Raw genomic sequence first — 18,393 nt, 5'->3', positions numbered from 1 at the left:
TAAAAATTTAAAAGTTAATCAGATTTATCCAACTGTACCGGTAGTCAAACCTAAACACAACTCAAACTTTCCAACTTGAGGCGACTCACTTTCAAAATTTTGAGCTCCAGAGTTGTGCTTGGATGAGAGAAACCAAAGTAATATATGCTTGGTTACTCCAAAACAAAAAATAAATGGAGTAAATAAAAATTAAATGTACATTTATGAAAGTTATAAATAAATTATCAAGATATATTGTTAAATTTATAAATTATAAAAGGCCAAGTTAAAATTTGGGTCCAAGAAATGTTCAGATTTCTTACACCACGACTTGAACACAAGTCGAATTGGGTTTGAAAACTTTTAGCTCTAGCAAATCTTTGAAATATCGAGTTAAATTTAGGTTTCACCCATCCTGGTTGCAATCTACTTAGGAATTTAGTTGTGTTGGATCATTGGAGAAAAATATGAACCGATAAGAGTTGTGAGATATTGCATACATCAACTCACCCGCCACACAAACACGACATTATCGCTTCATATTTTTCTCTAAAAATATGTAGGTGTGGCGGGTGGGTCGATGGGAGTATGCGATATCTCATCTTCATATTTTTCTCCAATGATCCAACACAACTAAATTCCTATACTAAGTTTGTGCCCTATAAATATATATGTTGCCTATAACATTTTAGAGTGTGTGTGGCCGGTGGGTCGATGAGAGTATGCGATATCTCACAACTCTTATTGCTTCATATTTTTCTCCAATGATCCAACACAACTAAATTCCTATACTAAGTTTGTGCCCTACAAATATATATGTCAAGGACAACCCTTCCTTCCCATCTAATAGGTTTTTTCTAAGGAGATAGCCTGACGAAGAATAAATTTTCTAAATAATTGTCTGGTGTACGTGAAATAAAGAATAAATTATGCGTTCAACAACGAATTATGAGATATTCTAAAAAAAACCTGACAAAGCATAATCCACAAGTAATAATAATATTGATTTTTTGAATATCATCAATATTAACCATGGTAGGTAGGGACTCTCTTCTTTAACTTGAAGAACTAAAATGTTACTTAGGCCTGCATGTTTGAGTACCCAGTGTGCTTTGGCCCAACTGTTCGGATGAATAGTAGGCTTTACTAATTTGTAAATTTTTATTAAATCCTACCATTAATTATGGGATTTAAAAAACTAGATTTTGTCATTTGAAATCCAAACAAGTTCCAAATTACATCAAAGTAAATCACAAAAGTCCATTTTAAAATTTATTCCCGATGACAACTAAGAGCATCTCCAACCGTTTTTGTGTGTGTTTGTATGTGTATATTTTGTAAATCTGATGTGTCATAATAGACTTACATAAAAAAATAAAAAAATTTGGATTATTTATTTTAGCTCATTTTGTGTAAACATATATCCCCCACTAACAACAAATCATTGTCATGTCTAGATCCCACATAATTTTTATAAATTTACTTAATATATGGTTAATTTGTTAATGCAATGAGAATAAGGAAGTAGAAAATAAATATGTGTAAAATACAAAATAATTTTACACGTGACGTGGCAGTATATCTTAACAGACTGCTAGAGTTAAAAAATAAAAAATTACACATTATACGTGGCAGTATATATTTTACACAAAAGAGTGTTTTAGCATACTGATGGAAATGCTCTAAGAAACTTGTCATCCTCTAAATTAGTGATGAAGTGTTTTTTCATGTTCTTATTTAATGGTAAAGTAATTTAGAATAAAAACTGTATTTAAGGCAAACTCAACAGTTACAAATACATTAAGTAGGACAAACTCTTAGAGTATCTCCAATAGTCTGTTAAAATATCATTTTATGTAAAATATACACTGTCACGTATAATGTATAATTTTTTTTTAATCTCCAGCAATATATTAAGATACACTGCCACGCGCGTCATCAATGTGTAAGAGTATCTCCAACTGTTGTGTATATATATTTTTTTTGTAAATCTAATATGTTATAATATATTTACATAAAAATTTTGGATCATTTATTTTTAGTTCCAGCGATTGTTTTATATCTTTTGTGTAAAAATATATTTCCTAATAACAACCAACCAGTGTCATACAAACCTACTTAATATAAGGTTGATTCGTTAATGGAATGAGAAAGAGGGAGGAGAAAGGAACTATACTGATGTTGGTAAAAAAGTTGTGTAAAATACACAATAATTTTACACATTAGTGACGTGGCAATATATCTTAACAGACTGCTAGAGATTAAAAAAAATAAAAAAAAACTTACACATCATACGTGGTTGTGTATATTTTACACAAAAGAGTGTTTTAACATAATGCTGGAGATGCTTTAAAATTGTTGTTTTACACAGCCACATAATCATATTTCCATTCTCTTCTATGTTTCTCATTCCATTAAAGAATGGACTATAGTAGGGTTGTAAAAGTTACATGGAGTCTTGGTATGACACGTGGTTGGTTGTTATTTGCAGATGCACTTTTACACAAAACGTATAAAATAATGGCTGAAGCTAGGGCTGCAAATGAGCCGAGCTGTTCATGAACAGCTCGAAATCGGCTCGTTAAAAGCTCGGCTCGGGTTCGTTCGTGAGTTAAATGAACCGAGCTTGAGCTCGATTTTCAAGCTCCAGTAAACAAGCCAAGCTTGAACACTACTAGGCTTGGCTTGGTAAGCTCGTGAACAAGCTCGTTTAGCAAAATGTTTTATATAATTTATAGTTGGCCCAAATAAATGATACCAAATAGTGTTTATTACTAAGCCCATATCAAAATGTTAAGCCCATACAATAAAAAAACAAATAAATAAACTATTTTGCTGAGTCCAACTAATAAGCCCATATTGAATTAGAAAACCCTAAAATCTCTCCACATAAAGCCCCACCTGTCAGCCTTATTCTTATCTCAGTATTAGATCTGTGCGGCAAGGCTTCATCAGTTCATCCCCATCTATCATCTTTTTCCGAAGTTCCCCATCTCTCTTCTTTCATCTCTTTTCTCTTTCTTCTACTGTAGTTGATGCACGCTATAAATTCAGCCCTGTGATTTGTGAGAAGATGGAGTACGATCAAGATAGAGACTGAAGGAGAACAATGGATCAACCTCCAAGAAGGCATATATATAATATATACATATTTACAATTATATATACATAGATTTTGTTTATATATACACATGAATATGTGTTTATATATATGAATCAGAGATTTGATCCATGGTTCCAACTTCTATGAATATCTTGATACAAGAAGAGATTGTATAAGTTTTGGCAAAGCGAGCCCGAGTCGAGCCCGAGTATGGCAAAATATTCACGAGCCGAGCCTGAGCTCAGCCTAGTCATGCTCGCTCAAGCCGAGCCTGAGCACTCCCCTGATTCTGACAAGCCGAGCCCGAGCATGCCAAAGTTCGGCTCGACTCATTTGCAGCCCTAACTGGAGCTAAAGACGAACAGTCCAAAATTTTTGTGTAAATCAACTATGACAAGTTAGATTTACAAAATAAATAAATAAGTATACACAATGGGAGATGCTCTTACGCATTGAAACTTAATTAACGAATGTCTTTAAAGAAAAGAGTCATCTCAAAACAATATAAATGAGATTTTCTTATTTAATCAATGTATTAAGTTAATCTTTTAGGATTTTTGCAAATAAATCATTTAAAAAAAAAAAAAATCAACCCAATGATTAAATTGTAGACACTAAAATTTCATGGACTTATTCCTAATAAAATATATTTGGAATAATTATTTTTATGGATAATTATCACAATATATGGATAATTATTATAATATAACCGGTCTGGCCCAGTTATAATTTTGTCCTTATCAGGAGAGGACACGTATCATCATCCTATTAATCCAAGAAGCTTATAAATAAAGGCATCGAGGAAGGAGGAAAGTGGTCCAGAAATTGAGAAACTCGGAAATCCAGAGGGACAGAAATTGAGAATTCTAGAAATCCCAACATTCATCCTTAACACCCAAACCTGAAGGCGAAGAGCAACAAGCACATCAAATCATACCGTTCTTCATCAGAATTCCACGATAATCAATAACAAGCACACCAAAGTCATGCCGTTCTTCATCAAAATTCAACAGTGATCAACAACAACAAGCACACCAAAGTCGTGCCGTTTTTCCACAAATTCAATAAATTATTTAAAGACGAAGAACAACAAGCACATCCAATCCAAAAGTAGTGTCGTTCTTCCTCAAATTCAATAAAGAACAACAAGCACATCAAAATCATGCCGTTCTTTTTCCGTGATTCAACAAATTTGAAGAATCACCAAACAACACTGTTCGAAATCAAGTTTTATCAGCCTTCGATCAGAAATCATTGGCGGTGTCCCTCAACTTCAAATACTTGAAAAAGATTGTCAACAGCCCGATTCAAGATCAAGCTCCAATAGCCCTTGGATCCAACCAACAAAGGAGATCGAATCAAAGGATATGCTTTTTATTTTGTAAAGAATATCTCAGAGGATTGTACTCGTCAATTTTCATAAATTAATAAGTTATTATTTGCCCAATCTTTCGTTTTTATTTGTAGACTACGAAATTTGTGTGGCTTATGCCTATTATCAGAGAGCTCTCGTGATGATATTACTTTTCTAAAAAGATAATGATTGATCCTACAATACTTGAATATTGATATGGTCAAAGTTGTCATCTTTCAAGATATTAATTTTATTCCCAGGATTTTCAACACTCAATGACAAATGTCAGTTTTTTCTAAAGTTTTTGTTAGCATCAAATTGGAGTCGGATTGAGTTGGATTTTAGTGATTAGGTTTTTCTTTTCGTAGTTTTTTAAGATACAACCAGATTGAAGTGTTCTTAGGATTTCATTGATTATAAATAATAGTCCTGCCTTGAAGTAACAGTGTTTGGTGTCGTCGTGAACCTACAAGTTAAAATGTGTTAAAGAGTGGCCAAGTTTGAATTTGTAAAGTAACACTACTATCTCCAACTACTAATATAGCTAGGGTGAGTAGGGATCGTCCCAAGGAATTGGGGGCAATGTTAATATGGAAACAAGGTCGGACTAGTAGGTCGAGTGATAAAAAGGTGATTTGATTGGTTAATTAAACTATAATGTAAATAAATTCAATATAAAGCAATTAAAAATAAGTAAAGGGGTAGAGAACAAGAGAGAGGGATCTTGGGATTTAGAGGTCACCACTAAACATCACCTTTCTAGATACTTAATGTGTAATGAATGAGGAAAAATATATGTTGCAACACCAATATGTGTGATTGATTGAATTAACAAGTATTGATAACTAATTAAGTATACATTGTCTAGATAACCTAATGAATAGCACAATATATCAAACTAAGCCATTATTCCTTCTTTTGAGCTCACAATCAACACATTAACAAGTTAGAGAATTATACTACTTGCATTCATAAGCATGGAGCATCAAACAACAAGCATGGATTGTCCTCCCATCTAGAAAAACAAGGCAACTACACTACAACTAAGCTAGGGACATGAAAATTAAACTAATTAAACTATGGTAGAGGCACAATCCATCAATAAATGAGTATGAACCATCAAACAAACCACAAGAGTATTCCGTTAAAGTACTATGCCCTGACAATCTCTAGATTCATAGCATCAACACACATAGATATTCATCAATATCGCAAAATCAAGAGATAAATACATGAACATCTATTCTAGCATACATAGATATATGAATAGAATAAAATGATCAATTGGAAACATTAAACAACATAAATCATTGTAGAAACAAGATTCGTATATAAATCAAATGTCAAGACAAGATTACAACACAAATCCCTTCAAAATACAAAACATCAAGATCTAAAAGGCATTAGGGATAACTCTAGCTCCAAGAAGATGTTTAGCCACTCATTGATGTAGTCATCCAACCCTCAAAGGCCATCTCCATGGTAGAAATGATCTTCTTCTTGATGAAAACCCTAGATGAATGGAAGAACTCCTAAATTGTATATAACTCTCTAATCTCTAGCCTTCTCTTCAAGATTGTGTAAATGTCTAAGATTGTATATGTGTAAAATGATTCAAATTCCTTATATAGGTAGCTCAAGTGTCACACCCAATGGTCAGGTCTCATGCACTAGGGTTCCTTCAATGATTGCACCACGAGCCATCTTTTAATGAGCTGGATTCTGTTTTGTTTCGAGCTTGAGGAGGTTAGATTGATCAAATTCTGATGAGATCGATCAAACTATGGCTAGATCAATCAGAGTGTAGCCAGATCGTTCAATCCTTGGCAGCGCCTTTTTGGAATAAGACAAATCTGAGATATTTTTGGGATATTTTGGGAAAAAGACAAAAGTGGTAGATGGGGATAAGATCAAAGAGGTTCGATCGATCGAATGGAAAGTTGGATCGATCGAAGATAGAAATTCTTGAGGATAAAGACAAGGGGTTTGATCCATCTTGGTGAGGCTAGATCAATCACTGTGAGATCGATCTGGGCTTGGTCTGATCGATCGAAACTTACTATTTTCCACCACTTTGCTCATTTTATTCCATTTAGCTTGAGATTGCTTCTTTTTATGCTCTAATTTGGCTGGATTGACTTATTTTGGGGATAAACGCCTGAAAAGGGCAATAATATGAAATTAGTCTAAAACGGGAAAATAAGATAGATAAAGGTCCTAAAATACCCAAGCTTAAGGGGTTTAAATGCGCACTTTTCAGCGCTCATCAGTGTTCATTCACTAACAATACACAATTTTTTTTTTTTCTTTAACTAAAAAAATAAAAATACTCCAACCTTTTCCCCGAAAGTCTCAGTGAGAGCAACTCCAATACTCTCTCATTTGAGCTCTCAAACTCAAAATATGAGAGATAAATAAAAAATGAGCTTTCCAGTAGGCTTTCATTTGGGCTCTCAAATTTCCTCAAACATATATAGCAGCTGCCAATTTTTTTTGGCAGATCTCTTATTTCTCATACGACGCCATTCCTCAATCATATCCGTCTTTCTCTTTCAATGCAGTCTGAGAAAATATCTAAACCAGAGGAAGAAAATCAGACTTCTACTCCCAAGTCAAATGAACTAACTCCACGGCCTTCCCATCTTATCAGTGCTTCCCCCTTGCTCGCCGGCAGCCATTCCGAAACTCTCTGCATCCCCCCCCCCCACCCACACACACATAATTTTAACCCAGAGTGGTTCCAACGATTCAAAAACCCATCCAACACGTTACACGCATACAAAATTTAAACTCAAAATCCACGAACTTTCATACATTCAACTACTTAAGAAAATAAAAGAAAAAATGGTCATGTTGCTGCTAGATCCAGATAGAGACAGAGATAGGGAGAGAAGAAGAGGATCAGAAAATTGCAACCCCTAACTGGACCACAAAGGGGGTGGTGTTGATGGTGAGTCAGAAGAAAAGATCAGATTGGGGTGGTGATATAGAGGTAGATCCATGAGGTAGAGATGATAGAGAAATTGTGGATTCGAACTCCTCTCTCTAGATCGGCCAAAAAATGACAGATGTGGAGCCTTTGTAGTGTTTTTATAGTATTTGCTTGTTATATAAATGACAAGTTTACCCATTTATTTTTATATAATTTACAAGTTTAACTAATTTTTTTTTTTAATAAAGCAAATAAGCTAAATAAAATACAAACTCTTAAAAAAAAAAAAAAAAAATTGATTGTTGAAAAGGGCAGTTGGAAATGGTAGTTGAAAAAAAATAGTTATTGCGTAAAAAAAATAGCATTTTGGATGAAATGCACCATTAAAATAGAATTGCTAAAATATAATATTTTGACATTGTAACTCCTCTAAAATTATAAATTTAACATTTAAAAATGACAATTAGGATTGGAGATGCTCCAAAAGACTCATTTTGGAAACCGTTTCAACTGACTTTGCTTTGTTGCCATTCACAACAAAACAAAATAGGTCATATTTCTTTACCTTTTTTCAAGCCTTATCCTGGAGTTGTCCTTTCTTTATTTTTTATATTATTTATTTCTATTTGGCGCCTTTAACTATTTTCTTTTAATTTATGAAAATTAATGATAAAGTGTCAACATAATAAATACTTAGGAAACATTTTAATTATATGCACATCCGTATTTATTTCACTAGACCATTTTTATATTTTAAAAAAGTATATTAGTATAATTTTATTTATTTTTGCAACTTGTGACCAAACTATTAATTATTATACTTCACAAGATAAGGTATGATCTGACATCACTAGTATGCTTAATTTTTTAAAAGCTTTTTTTTTGTTTGTTCTTTTCTCACGGGAAATATAAGGAAAGTCATAAATAGATAAATTATTAAATGATTCTGAACTATATACTTGATGAACCATTTAAATATAAAAGATGGGCTCTCTTGTGATTAGTCTATAGGTATCACTTGATTCTCTCTTTGTTTTAGGAATAAAAAATAAAAAATTGATGTCCCTAACCAATCAATAATAGGAAAGAGTGTCAATCAACCGTTGTTAAATTATATATATATATATATATATATATATATATATATATATATATATATTCAAACCTATTAATAAAGTCAATTTGTAATAGTGAAGCAATTATGGTTATTAATGATTTTAATGGAATCCGTTTTAAGCTTTATTTTTCGATGAAAGTAACTTTAATTGTTTAACAAATAAGGTGCTGTTTGATAAAACTGAAAATTAAGCATTGAAAATTTCAAGTACTATATTTTAAGCGCTGAAACTTTAAGCACTAAATGTACTAATTTGAAAACCTATTTGATAACGTTTTAATTTTAAGCGCTAAATTCATTAAGATTGTTTGTTATATATAAAAGCTGAAGTCTGAAAACTGTACATATTATATTTTTGCCCTTAATATTTGATACTCATAACAGTTTTATATTTATAATACAAAAATATTAATAAAACAACCAAATTAACTCATGAAATATATCAATTTAACAATAAATATTAATGTCAAATATAATCATAAAAAAATATAAATTCAAACTTAAATAATTAACATTATTCAACCAGTACTCATTAAAAATGTGAATATCTCAAAAATATTACATTAAATTAACATATAAAATTTTAAACTCGAGAACTAAACAAGTCATTTGCAATTTGATTACGCAAATTAACCATAAACACTAGATCGGATTGCCTTTCTGTGGTGTGAATTTCAAAGGATGTCAAATTTTCAGCAATATTAGGTGGAGTCTCAAATTGCAAATCCTTAGTCTCATATTGTTCAAAAAGTTCATCTGTGACGATAGTTTTTCGAAAGTAATTGTGAATAGCTACACAAGCAATAACAATATTCCTTTGCACTTCAAATGTATAAGGTGCCATCCTTTTCAAGATTGGAAAACGGGCCTTTAATACTCCAAATGTTCGTTCAATCACATTCCTTAGCTTGGCATGTGTTGTGGATCATTTTGACTGTATCATATGCTATAGTATAATTTATTTAACTATTATTTGTAAATATAATATTTATTATAATAATCTATATATATCTATATAGTTTAATATCAAGAAAATAAAACTATAAAATAAAAGAACCTGTTAAAGTCGAGGCTAGAATTTAATTCTATAGCCTTAAGACAGATACGCCCCGCTACGGTGCTAACGGACTCTTCGGCGTCTATCTCCCAGGATACAACGACTTTTCTTGCTTTGGTAGTAGCACTTCAAACCAATGGAATAGGCGAACCGGCTCGGTGAAGTACTCTCAGACTCGGATTCGAACTCGAAGTGAGTGACTAAGGTTCGAACCCAATTAGTTAGGATTGAACCCAAACAGAATCCCTAAGGTTTAAACCCAATTGGTTAGGGTCGAACCCAAACAGATTATAAAGAAAAAGAGGGAGAAGTAAATTCAGAAGAGAGAAGATTTTGTTCTGAATTTGGTATATCTTGAAATGAATCCAATGAGGGCTATTTATAGGCTTAATGGTGCCTATTCCAAATGGGTGCACCCATATTCCGAATGGATCCAGCCCAGCAAGCAAACTTCGGCCATTAATTCAGCCCAGCCCAGCGTGCTCCACCCGCAAGCCCACTTAAATAAGTCCAGTAGACAAATATAAATTTCAACCACACAGGCCCAGTCCAACTTTGTATAAAAAGGTTAGACCCATTTTACAATTAAGCCCCGCCCTGCCCAAGCCCGGACCGGGCGGGTGGTGCGCGCGTGTGTGGTAGTTGGTTCGGATCCAGGCTAGCCTAGGTCCTCCCCCTCTTAAAAACTTGGGTGCCCTTGGGCCCAAACCCAAATCCCATACTAGACATATATATACTCAAGGTTGCTTTGCTACTTTTTCGATGTGGGACAAGCATTTCCCACTTTATTCACACCCATTTAGGCTTTATAAATCACTTACTTTGGAGCCAATTTTCATTCACCCGGAAACAGATTTGAGAAAATAAATATACCACGTTCATCTCCTCGCAGAGAGGAACGCGCTCGTCAATAGATTCGCAAAAAATTCTTAGCGAAATCTTTTAAAAATCCTTCCAAAGTTTGCGTTTTCTAATGCCGTTTCCAACAATCCCCCACATGAATGAAAATTTGCGCAGATTACAAAAGGAGAAGATACAGACACTATAGAAAGTACTATTTGAAAGTTACTGCATCGGGATAGGTAACTTTTGGCCTTGAACCTTCCCTAGTGTATTACTATCGGATTTACTGGCTAATCAGTGAACATGATGTCTTGAACTGTTCAGCCGTTTATGTAAACCAAGACAATAGTAAACACACAGTTCCTTCCCGCACAGAGTCGGTTCTCATGGTTGTGTTCATATGGCCCTTAACAACGCCTGGTATTTCATGAGAGCTTTAGAAAACTTAGCCTTAGAAGTTTTCATAGAAGTGGCCCCACTTCACACTCATACAGGTGACTTCTTATTAAGAGTATCCTACCACACCCCACTTGAATTTTTAAGGTATAAGAGTCATTAAAAGCATAGCATATCCTACTCATCGCTGTAGGTAACACTGTCTCATCATAGAAATGGGTAGAAGATTAAATCTTCCCAGTGCTTCTGGTGAGCCATTCAGAATTTCTGTTGTCCCTTTGAACCTAGATCTTGGGATCTCCAGTCAACTAGGTTGGGTTTCCATTAAGATGACTCGTTAGTTTTCGGCTTTAATCCCATTCCCCTCGATGAACTATACACTTGCTTTCTTGTCAAACCTTTTGTAAATGGATCTGCTAAATTATCTTTTGACCTGATATAATCTATTGAGATTATCCCACTTGAGAGCAATTGTCTAACAGTATTATGTCGTCGACGTATATGTCTAGACTTACCGTTGTACATGTTACTTTGTGCCCTTCTAATTGCTGATTAACTATCACAATGTATACATATAGCGAGCACCGGTTTAGGCCAATTTGGAATATCTTCTAAGAAATTACGAAGCCACTCAGCTTCTTCACCAGCTTTATCCAAAGCAATAAATTCAGATTCCATAGTGGATCTGACAATACAAGTTTGTTTTGAAGATTTCCAAGATATGGCATCTCCTCCAATAGTAAAGACATAGCCACTTGTGGATTTAGAATCCTTTGTATCTGATATCCAATTAGCATCACTGTATCCTTCAAGTACTGCTGGATATCTAGAATAATGTAATCCATAACTTATAGTATATTTTAAATACCATAGAACCCTGATTATTGCAGTGCAATGGTTCTTTCATGGATTACTAGTATATCTACTCAATTTATTAACTGAGTATGCTATGTCTGGTTGTGTGCAATTCGTCAAATACATTAAGCTTCCTATAATGCGAGAAAACTCAAGTTGTGATATGCTAGGACCAGTATTTTTCGATAAATGAAGATTTACGTCAACAGGAGTCTTTACAAGACTACTATCCTCTTTATTAAACTTTTCTAATATTTTCTCAATATAGTGAGATTGAGATAATACTAGACCATCTGATGTTCTAGAAATCTTAATTCATAGTATGACATCAGCTATGCCTAAATCTTTCATATCAAAATTTTGGTCAACATCTTTTTAGTAGTTTTGATTATAACATCATTACTACCCATTATTAGTATATCATCCACATATAGGCACACAATGACATATCCATTTTGAGTGTTTTTCACATACACACATTTATCAGACTCATTAATTTTAAAACCATTTGACAACATTACTTTGTCAAATTTTTCATGCTATTGTTTAGGTGCTTGTTTTAATCCATATAAGGATTTTACAAGTTTGCACACCTTCTTTTCTTTTCCTGGAACTATAAACCATTCAGGTTGTTCCATATAGATTTCCTTCTCTAATTCACCATTTAAGAAGGCAGTCTTAACATCCATTTGATGTATTTCTAAGTTTTGCAGTGCTGCAATAGCTAGTAACAATCTAATGGATGTTATTCTTGTGACTGGTGAATATGTATCAAAATAATCCAAGCCTTCTTTTTACCTGTATCCCTTAGCAACAAGTCGGGCTTTATATTTTTCAATTGAACCATCAGGCTTCATCTTCCTCTTGAAAATCCACTTATACCCTAAAGGTTTAGTACCAGGAGGAAGATCCACCAGCTCCCAAGTATGATTTTGCATGATGGATTCAATTTCACTATTTATGGCTTCTTTCCATAAATTAGCTTCAGGAGAAGACATAGCTTCCTTGTAGCTTTGTGGCTCATTCTCCAATATATATGTCAGAAAGTCAGGACCGAATGACTTAGACGTTCTAGCTCTTTTGCTACGTCTAGGTTCTTCCTCATTTTCATCATCTATAGACTCTTGGTCTATATTCTCTTGTATATTGCTATTAGCAGTATCATAATTTCTTTTAAGAGGATTTTTGCATGGAAATATATCCTCAAAGAAATAAGCATTCCTCGACTCAATAATTGTATTGACATGGATATCAGAAATGTCTGATTTATGCACAAGAAAACGATATGCACTACTATTCTGTGCATAGCCTATGAAAATACCATCAAAGGTTTTTGGTCCTATCTTAACTTTCTTAGGAGTAGGAACCGCAACCTTAGCTAAACACCCTCACACTTTTAAGAATTTATAGGAAGGTTTTTGACCTTTCCATAATTCACAAGGTGTCACATTTGATTTCTTTTGAGGTACCTTGTTGAGAACATAATTAGCAGAGAGCAAAGCTTCCCCCCATAAATTCTGGGTTAAACCAGACCTTATCAACATAGCATTCATCATTTCTTTTAAGGTACGGTTCTTGCGTTCAGCAACACCGTTCTGTTGAGGTGAATAAGGAGCGGTAGTTTGGTGAATAATACCATGTTCTGAGCAAATGTCAGCGAATGGTACTTCGTATTCACCACCTCTATCACTTCTAAACATCTTTATCTTTTTTTCAAGTTGATTCTCAACCTCATTCTTGTAACGTTTAAACATTTCCAAGGCTTCATCTTTACTTCTTAACAAGTATACATAACAATATCTTGTGCAGTCATCAATAAAAGTAACGAAATACTTTTTCCCACCTCTAGTTGGCACAGATTTAAAGTCACAGATATCACTGTGAATTAATGCTAGAGGTTCAGTACTTCGCTCTATGGAGTGAAATGAGGTTCTAGTCAATTTTGCTTATACACATGTTTGGCATTTTTTATTTAAATCAATATTAAATTTAGGTATAGATTCCATGTTAATTAATCTACGAATAGTATCATAATTAACATGTCCTAACCTACCATGCCATACATCAGATGAGTCAATAATATAAGCAGAAGAAGCACTAGCTTTATTATTATCATTAATAACTTTGGATACAACAGTCATTACATTGAACTTAAATAGTCCATTACTTAGATACCCTTTGCCCACATACACCCCATTCTTAGTCAGCACAAACTTATCAGATATAAAGACCAGCTTGAACCCATTCTTGCTTAGTAGTGACCCAGGGACCAAGTTCTTCCTGATGTCTGGTACATACAACACATTATTAAGAGTGAGCTCTTTCCCTGAGGTCATTAGTAGCTTGATCTTTCCTTGTCCTTCAACCCTTGCAATAGAAGAATTCCCCATGTAGAGTTGTACTTCATTATCTATAGTTTCATAGGTAGTGAACATCCTCTTTTCAGAGCAAACATGACGAGTAGCTCCTGTGTCCACCCACCATTCTCTGTTGTTGCTTACCAGGTTGATTTCAGAAACCACAGCTGAAAGATTTAACTCTGATACATCAGTTGTCAACTTATCTTCTTCAGCTATGTGCACCTTAGTGGTCTTCTTCTTGGGGTTATGATGTGTTTTGCGGCTACGACAATCTTTAGCTCGGTGTCCTAGCTTGCCGCATATGAAACACTTCCCAGTGAACTTCTTGTGGTTTCCTTGGCTAGGACCTTCTCCAGAGTGCTTCCTCTTCTTATTTTTCTGTCCAGCTTTCACTACATTTGCCTTTGACACCATTGAAGAATTTTTGGCTCTCTTTTCAGATGTACGGTTATCTTCTTCAATTCTCAGCCTGACAATTAAGTCTTCGAGTCCCATTTCCTTGCGCTTATGCTTCAAGTAATTTTTGAAATCTTTCCAAGTAGGTGGCAGCTTTTCAATGATTGAAGCTACTTGAAAGGATTCACTCAATGTCATCTTCTCAGCATGTATCTCATGTAGGATCAACTGGAGCTCCTGCACTTGGCTCACGACTGTCTTGGAGTCTATCATTTTGAAGTCCAGAAATCGTCCAACCACGAATTTCTTCAAGCCAGCATCCTTTGTTTTATACTTTTTGTCTAACGACTCCCAAAGCTCTCTAGCAGTATTTATTCGACTGTACACATTATATAAGGTGTTGTCTAATCCATTGAGGATGTAGTTCTTGCATAGGAAGTCTCCATGCTTCCATGTATCAACAGCTCCAAGCTTGGTAATGTCTGTATCACCCTCATCTAACACTGGAGCAGTCTCAGTCAGATACTTGCTTAGATTCAGAGTTGTAAGGTAGAACATCATTTTCTGTTGCCACTTTTTAAACTCCGTCCCGTTGAATTTTTCGGGCTTCTCCCCATGACTGACGGGAACATTAGGCACGGTAATACTCGTACTTGCCATTTGTCTGTTATATATTGATATACAGATCACGAGTCAAATTGTAATAATTATAACAACAATAATAATTAAATAATTATTACTATAGTATAAAGTTATCTGTCTTAAGATTGTGGATCATTTTGACTGTATCATATACTATAGTATAATTTATTTAAATATTATTTGTAAATATAATATTTATTATAATAATTTATATATATTTATATAGTTTAATATCAAGAAAATAAAACTATAAAATAAAAGAACCTGTTAAAGTCGAGGCTAGAATTTAATTCTATAGCCTTAAGACGGATACGCCCCGCTACGGTGCTAACGGACTCTTCGGCGTCTATCTCCCAGGATACAACGACTTTTCTTCCTTTGGTAGTAGCACTTCAAACCAATGGAATAGGCGAACCGGCTCGGTGAAGTACTCTCAGACTCAGATTCGGACTCGAAGTGAGTGACTAAGGTTCGAACCCAATTAGTTAGGGTTGAACCCAAACAGAATCCCTAAGGTTTGAACCCAATTGGTTAGGGTCGAACCCAAACAGATTATAAAGAAAAAGAGGGAGAAGTAAATTCAGAAGAGAGAAGATTTTGTTCTGAATTTGGTATATCTTGAAATGAATCCAATGAGGGCTATTTATAGGCTTAATGGTGCCTATTCCAAATGGGTGCACCCATATTCCGAATGGATGCAACCATCGTGGACCAATGAGACATTAGAAAGCCAAAACTGATTTAGGTTCAAGCAAACTTCGGCCATTAATTCAGCCCAGCCCAGCGTGCTCCACCCGCAAGCCCACTTAAATAAGTCCAGTAGACAAATATAAATTTCAACCACACAGGCCCAGTCCAACTTTGTGTAAAAAGGTTAGACCCATTTTACAATTAAGCCCCGCCCCGACCGGGCGGGCGGTGCGCGCGTGTGTGGTAGTTGGTTCGGATCCAGCCTAGCCTAGGTCCTCCCCCTCTTAAAAACTTGGGTGCCCTTGGGCCCAAACCCAAATCCCATACTAGATATATATATACTCAAGGTTGCTTTGCTACTTTTTCGATGTGGGACAAGCATTTTCCACTTTATTCACACCCATTTAGGCTTTATAAATCACTTACTTTGGAGCCAATTTCTCATTCACCCGGAAACGGATTTGAGAAAATAAATATACCACGTTCATCCCCTCGCAGAGAGGAACGCGCTCGTCAATAGATTCGCAAAAAATTCTTAGCGGAATCTTTTAAAAATCCTTCCAAAGTTTGCGTTTTCTAATGCCGTTTCCAACATGTGCATGGTTAAATAGCTCTTCTTTTGTTCTAAGACGACCACCATTTCGAAAGTCAGCTAACCAACATCGTACATTACGATAAGGTACCATAAATCTTCGGATGTATGTGTATGCAGCATCACACAAATAATATTTATTTACAATGTAATATGTTTAAAATGGTTAATAAAGTATATGATAAGTAAATATATATTTTTTTGCATGATAAATAAATATTTAAAAATATTATTACTAAAAAAATAGTAGTAAAAACAGTTTAAAATATAAATAACTACATAATATTTATGTAGGGTATAAAAATAGTGTTAACAATATTAAAGAAAGTATTGAATAAAATTCTTATATAAATAATTATTTTCTATATATAATGAATCAATATGAATGGTAATAGTTTAAAATATATTAGGTAGAATTATGTTTTTTTATTTTTTTGAAATTTGTTCCATGTAATTCATTTTCATTAGCAACAGCAAGCAACTAAATATATATGAATCAATTTAAATATAACCAAAAGGCTATTTGTCGTGTTTAAAATATTATAGGTAAAATATTTTTTTACGAATTTGTTCAATCATGTAAAAGTAACAAAAACCCTAGAGAAATCGCAAACAGAAACCCTTAAAGAGAGAATACGATTATATGAGGGTAGAGTAGTCATTAAAAATTTATTTTTTAAACCCAACCACTTACCGTGTTCTGCGATAAGCTATAAGCAACCTTTCTAACGCTTAAAATTTTGGCATCTTTTAAGCGGTAATTACCATATTAAGCTAGCGGTGTCCTAAAATTTTATCAAATACGCTTATTTTTAAAAATCACTTACCGTCTTCTGCATTTAGCGCTGAATTAGGAAGTCTAACTAGTCCGCTTGAATATCATGACTTGTGACTTGTAAGATATATGGTTGTGGACCCACCACAATAACGTTGTCTCATCCCAATATAGAAAGAAATATTAGTCTTACAAAGTACAAATAAGTGAGACATTTCACTTTATTATATATGGTTAAGATGGCCAATCAAAACAAAAAATTATAAGCCAAACAATTCACTATATGATATTTTGCCAAGCAATTCACAACTTGCGTTGAAACACAAAAACTCACAATTAGAGATTTCGGCCAAGTATCACTACTTATGTGAGATAAAATGGCCTTTTGTCTTGCAATTAGAAAAATACCTTGCTGGGTAACAAAGTAATATATATATATTTTCATTGTCTTTGTTTAAAGAAAAATGCTTCAAGAAGTATCAAAATATTGAAAAAAATGACTCAAAAATAGAAAAAAAAAATTATAATTTGAAAATAATAATTAAGGATGTTATTTTAACTCGCCCATGACCGTTCCTTCCCTATTAAAATGGGTTTGAGATCATTCTAATATGGTTAGGGATGAATTTGAGAAGAAAGTAAAAACTGGTTTCATGTCTATCAATAATAGATATATAAATACATATTCTTTTGTTAGTGTTATATATATATATATATATATATACACATATTTATTTATGTTTCCTTTGGTAAGAGGGTACAAAAGTGGATGGAAGGGAGATAAAAAGAGACAGATGAGGCATCTCTAGAGAATGATTGTGTTCTTCACTCTTTTTGCTCAGTTGGATGAAGAAAATATAATAATCTTATCTTTTACTTTGTACAGTTTGAGAGATAGGAAGAGAGTTTTAAATTGTTTTTTATCATTATACTCATCACTCACTCTCGTGTTTGTAGTGTTTATCTAATATTTATGAAGGATGGTACTGTAAATTTATCTTCCTTCCTCTCTTTTACCAATGTTTAGAGGGATGTAAATTTGTAAATAAAAAAAGATAACTCATCTATCCCATTATCATTTATCTAATTTGGCAACATTTATTTATTTATTTTTACAAAACTTAACTTAAATTTTTTAAAATTTAAATTATTTTTCTTAACATATACTCCCTCAGTCCCAAATTAAAGACGTTTATTTTTTTATTTTTTAAAAAGACAACATTTAATTTGAGACTGAGGAAATATGTGCATTAGGATATTCTTAACTAAGTCAAAATTTGATGCCGGTGAGGAATAACCTTT

The sequence above is a fragment of the Cornus florida genome, unplaced genomic scaffold (genome assembly GCF_030987335.1).
Source record: "Cornus florida cultivar Cherokee Brave unplaced genomic scaffold, ASM3098733v1 CherokeeBrave_3.0.0_Hap2_Chr06, whole genome shotgun sequence".
NCBI classification, from domain to species: Eukaryota; Viridiplantae; Streptophyta; class Magnoliopsida; order Cornales; family Cornaceae; genus Cornus; species Cornus florida.
Note: the sequence above shows the minus strand (reverse complement) of the source record.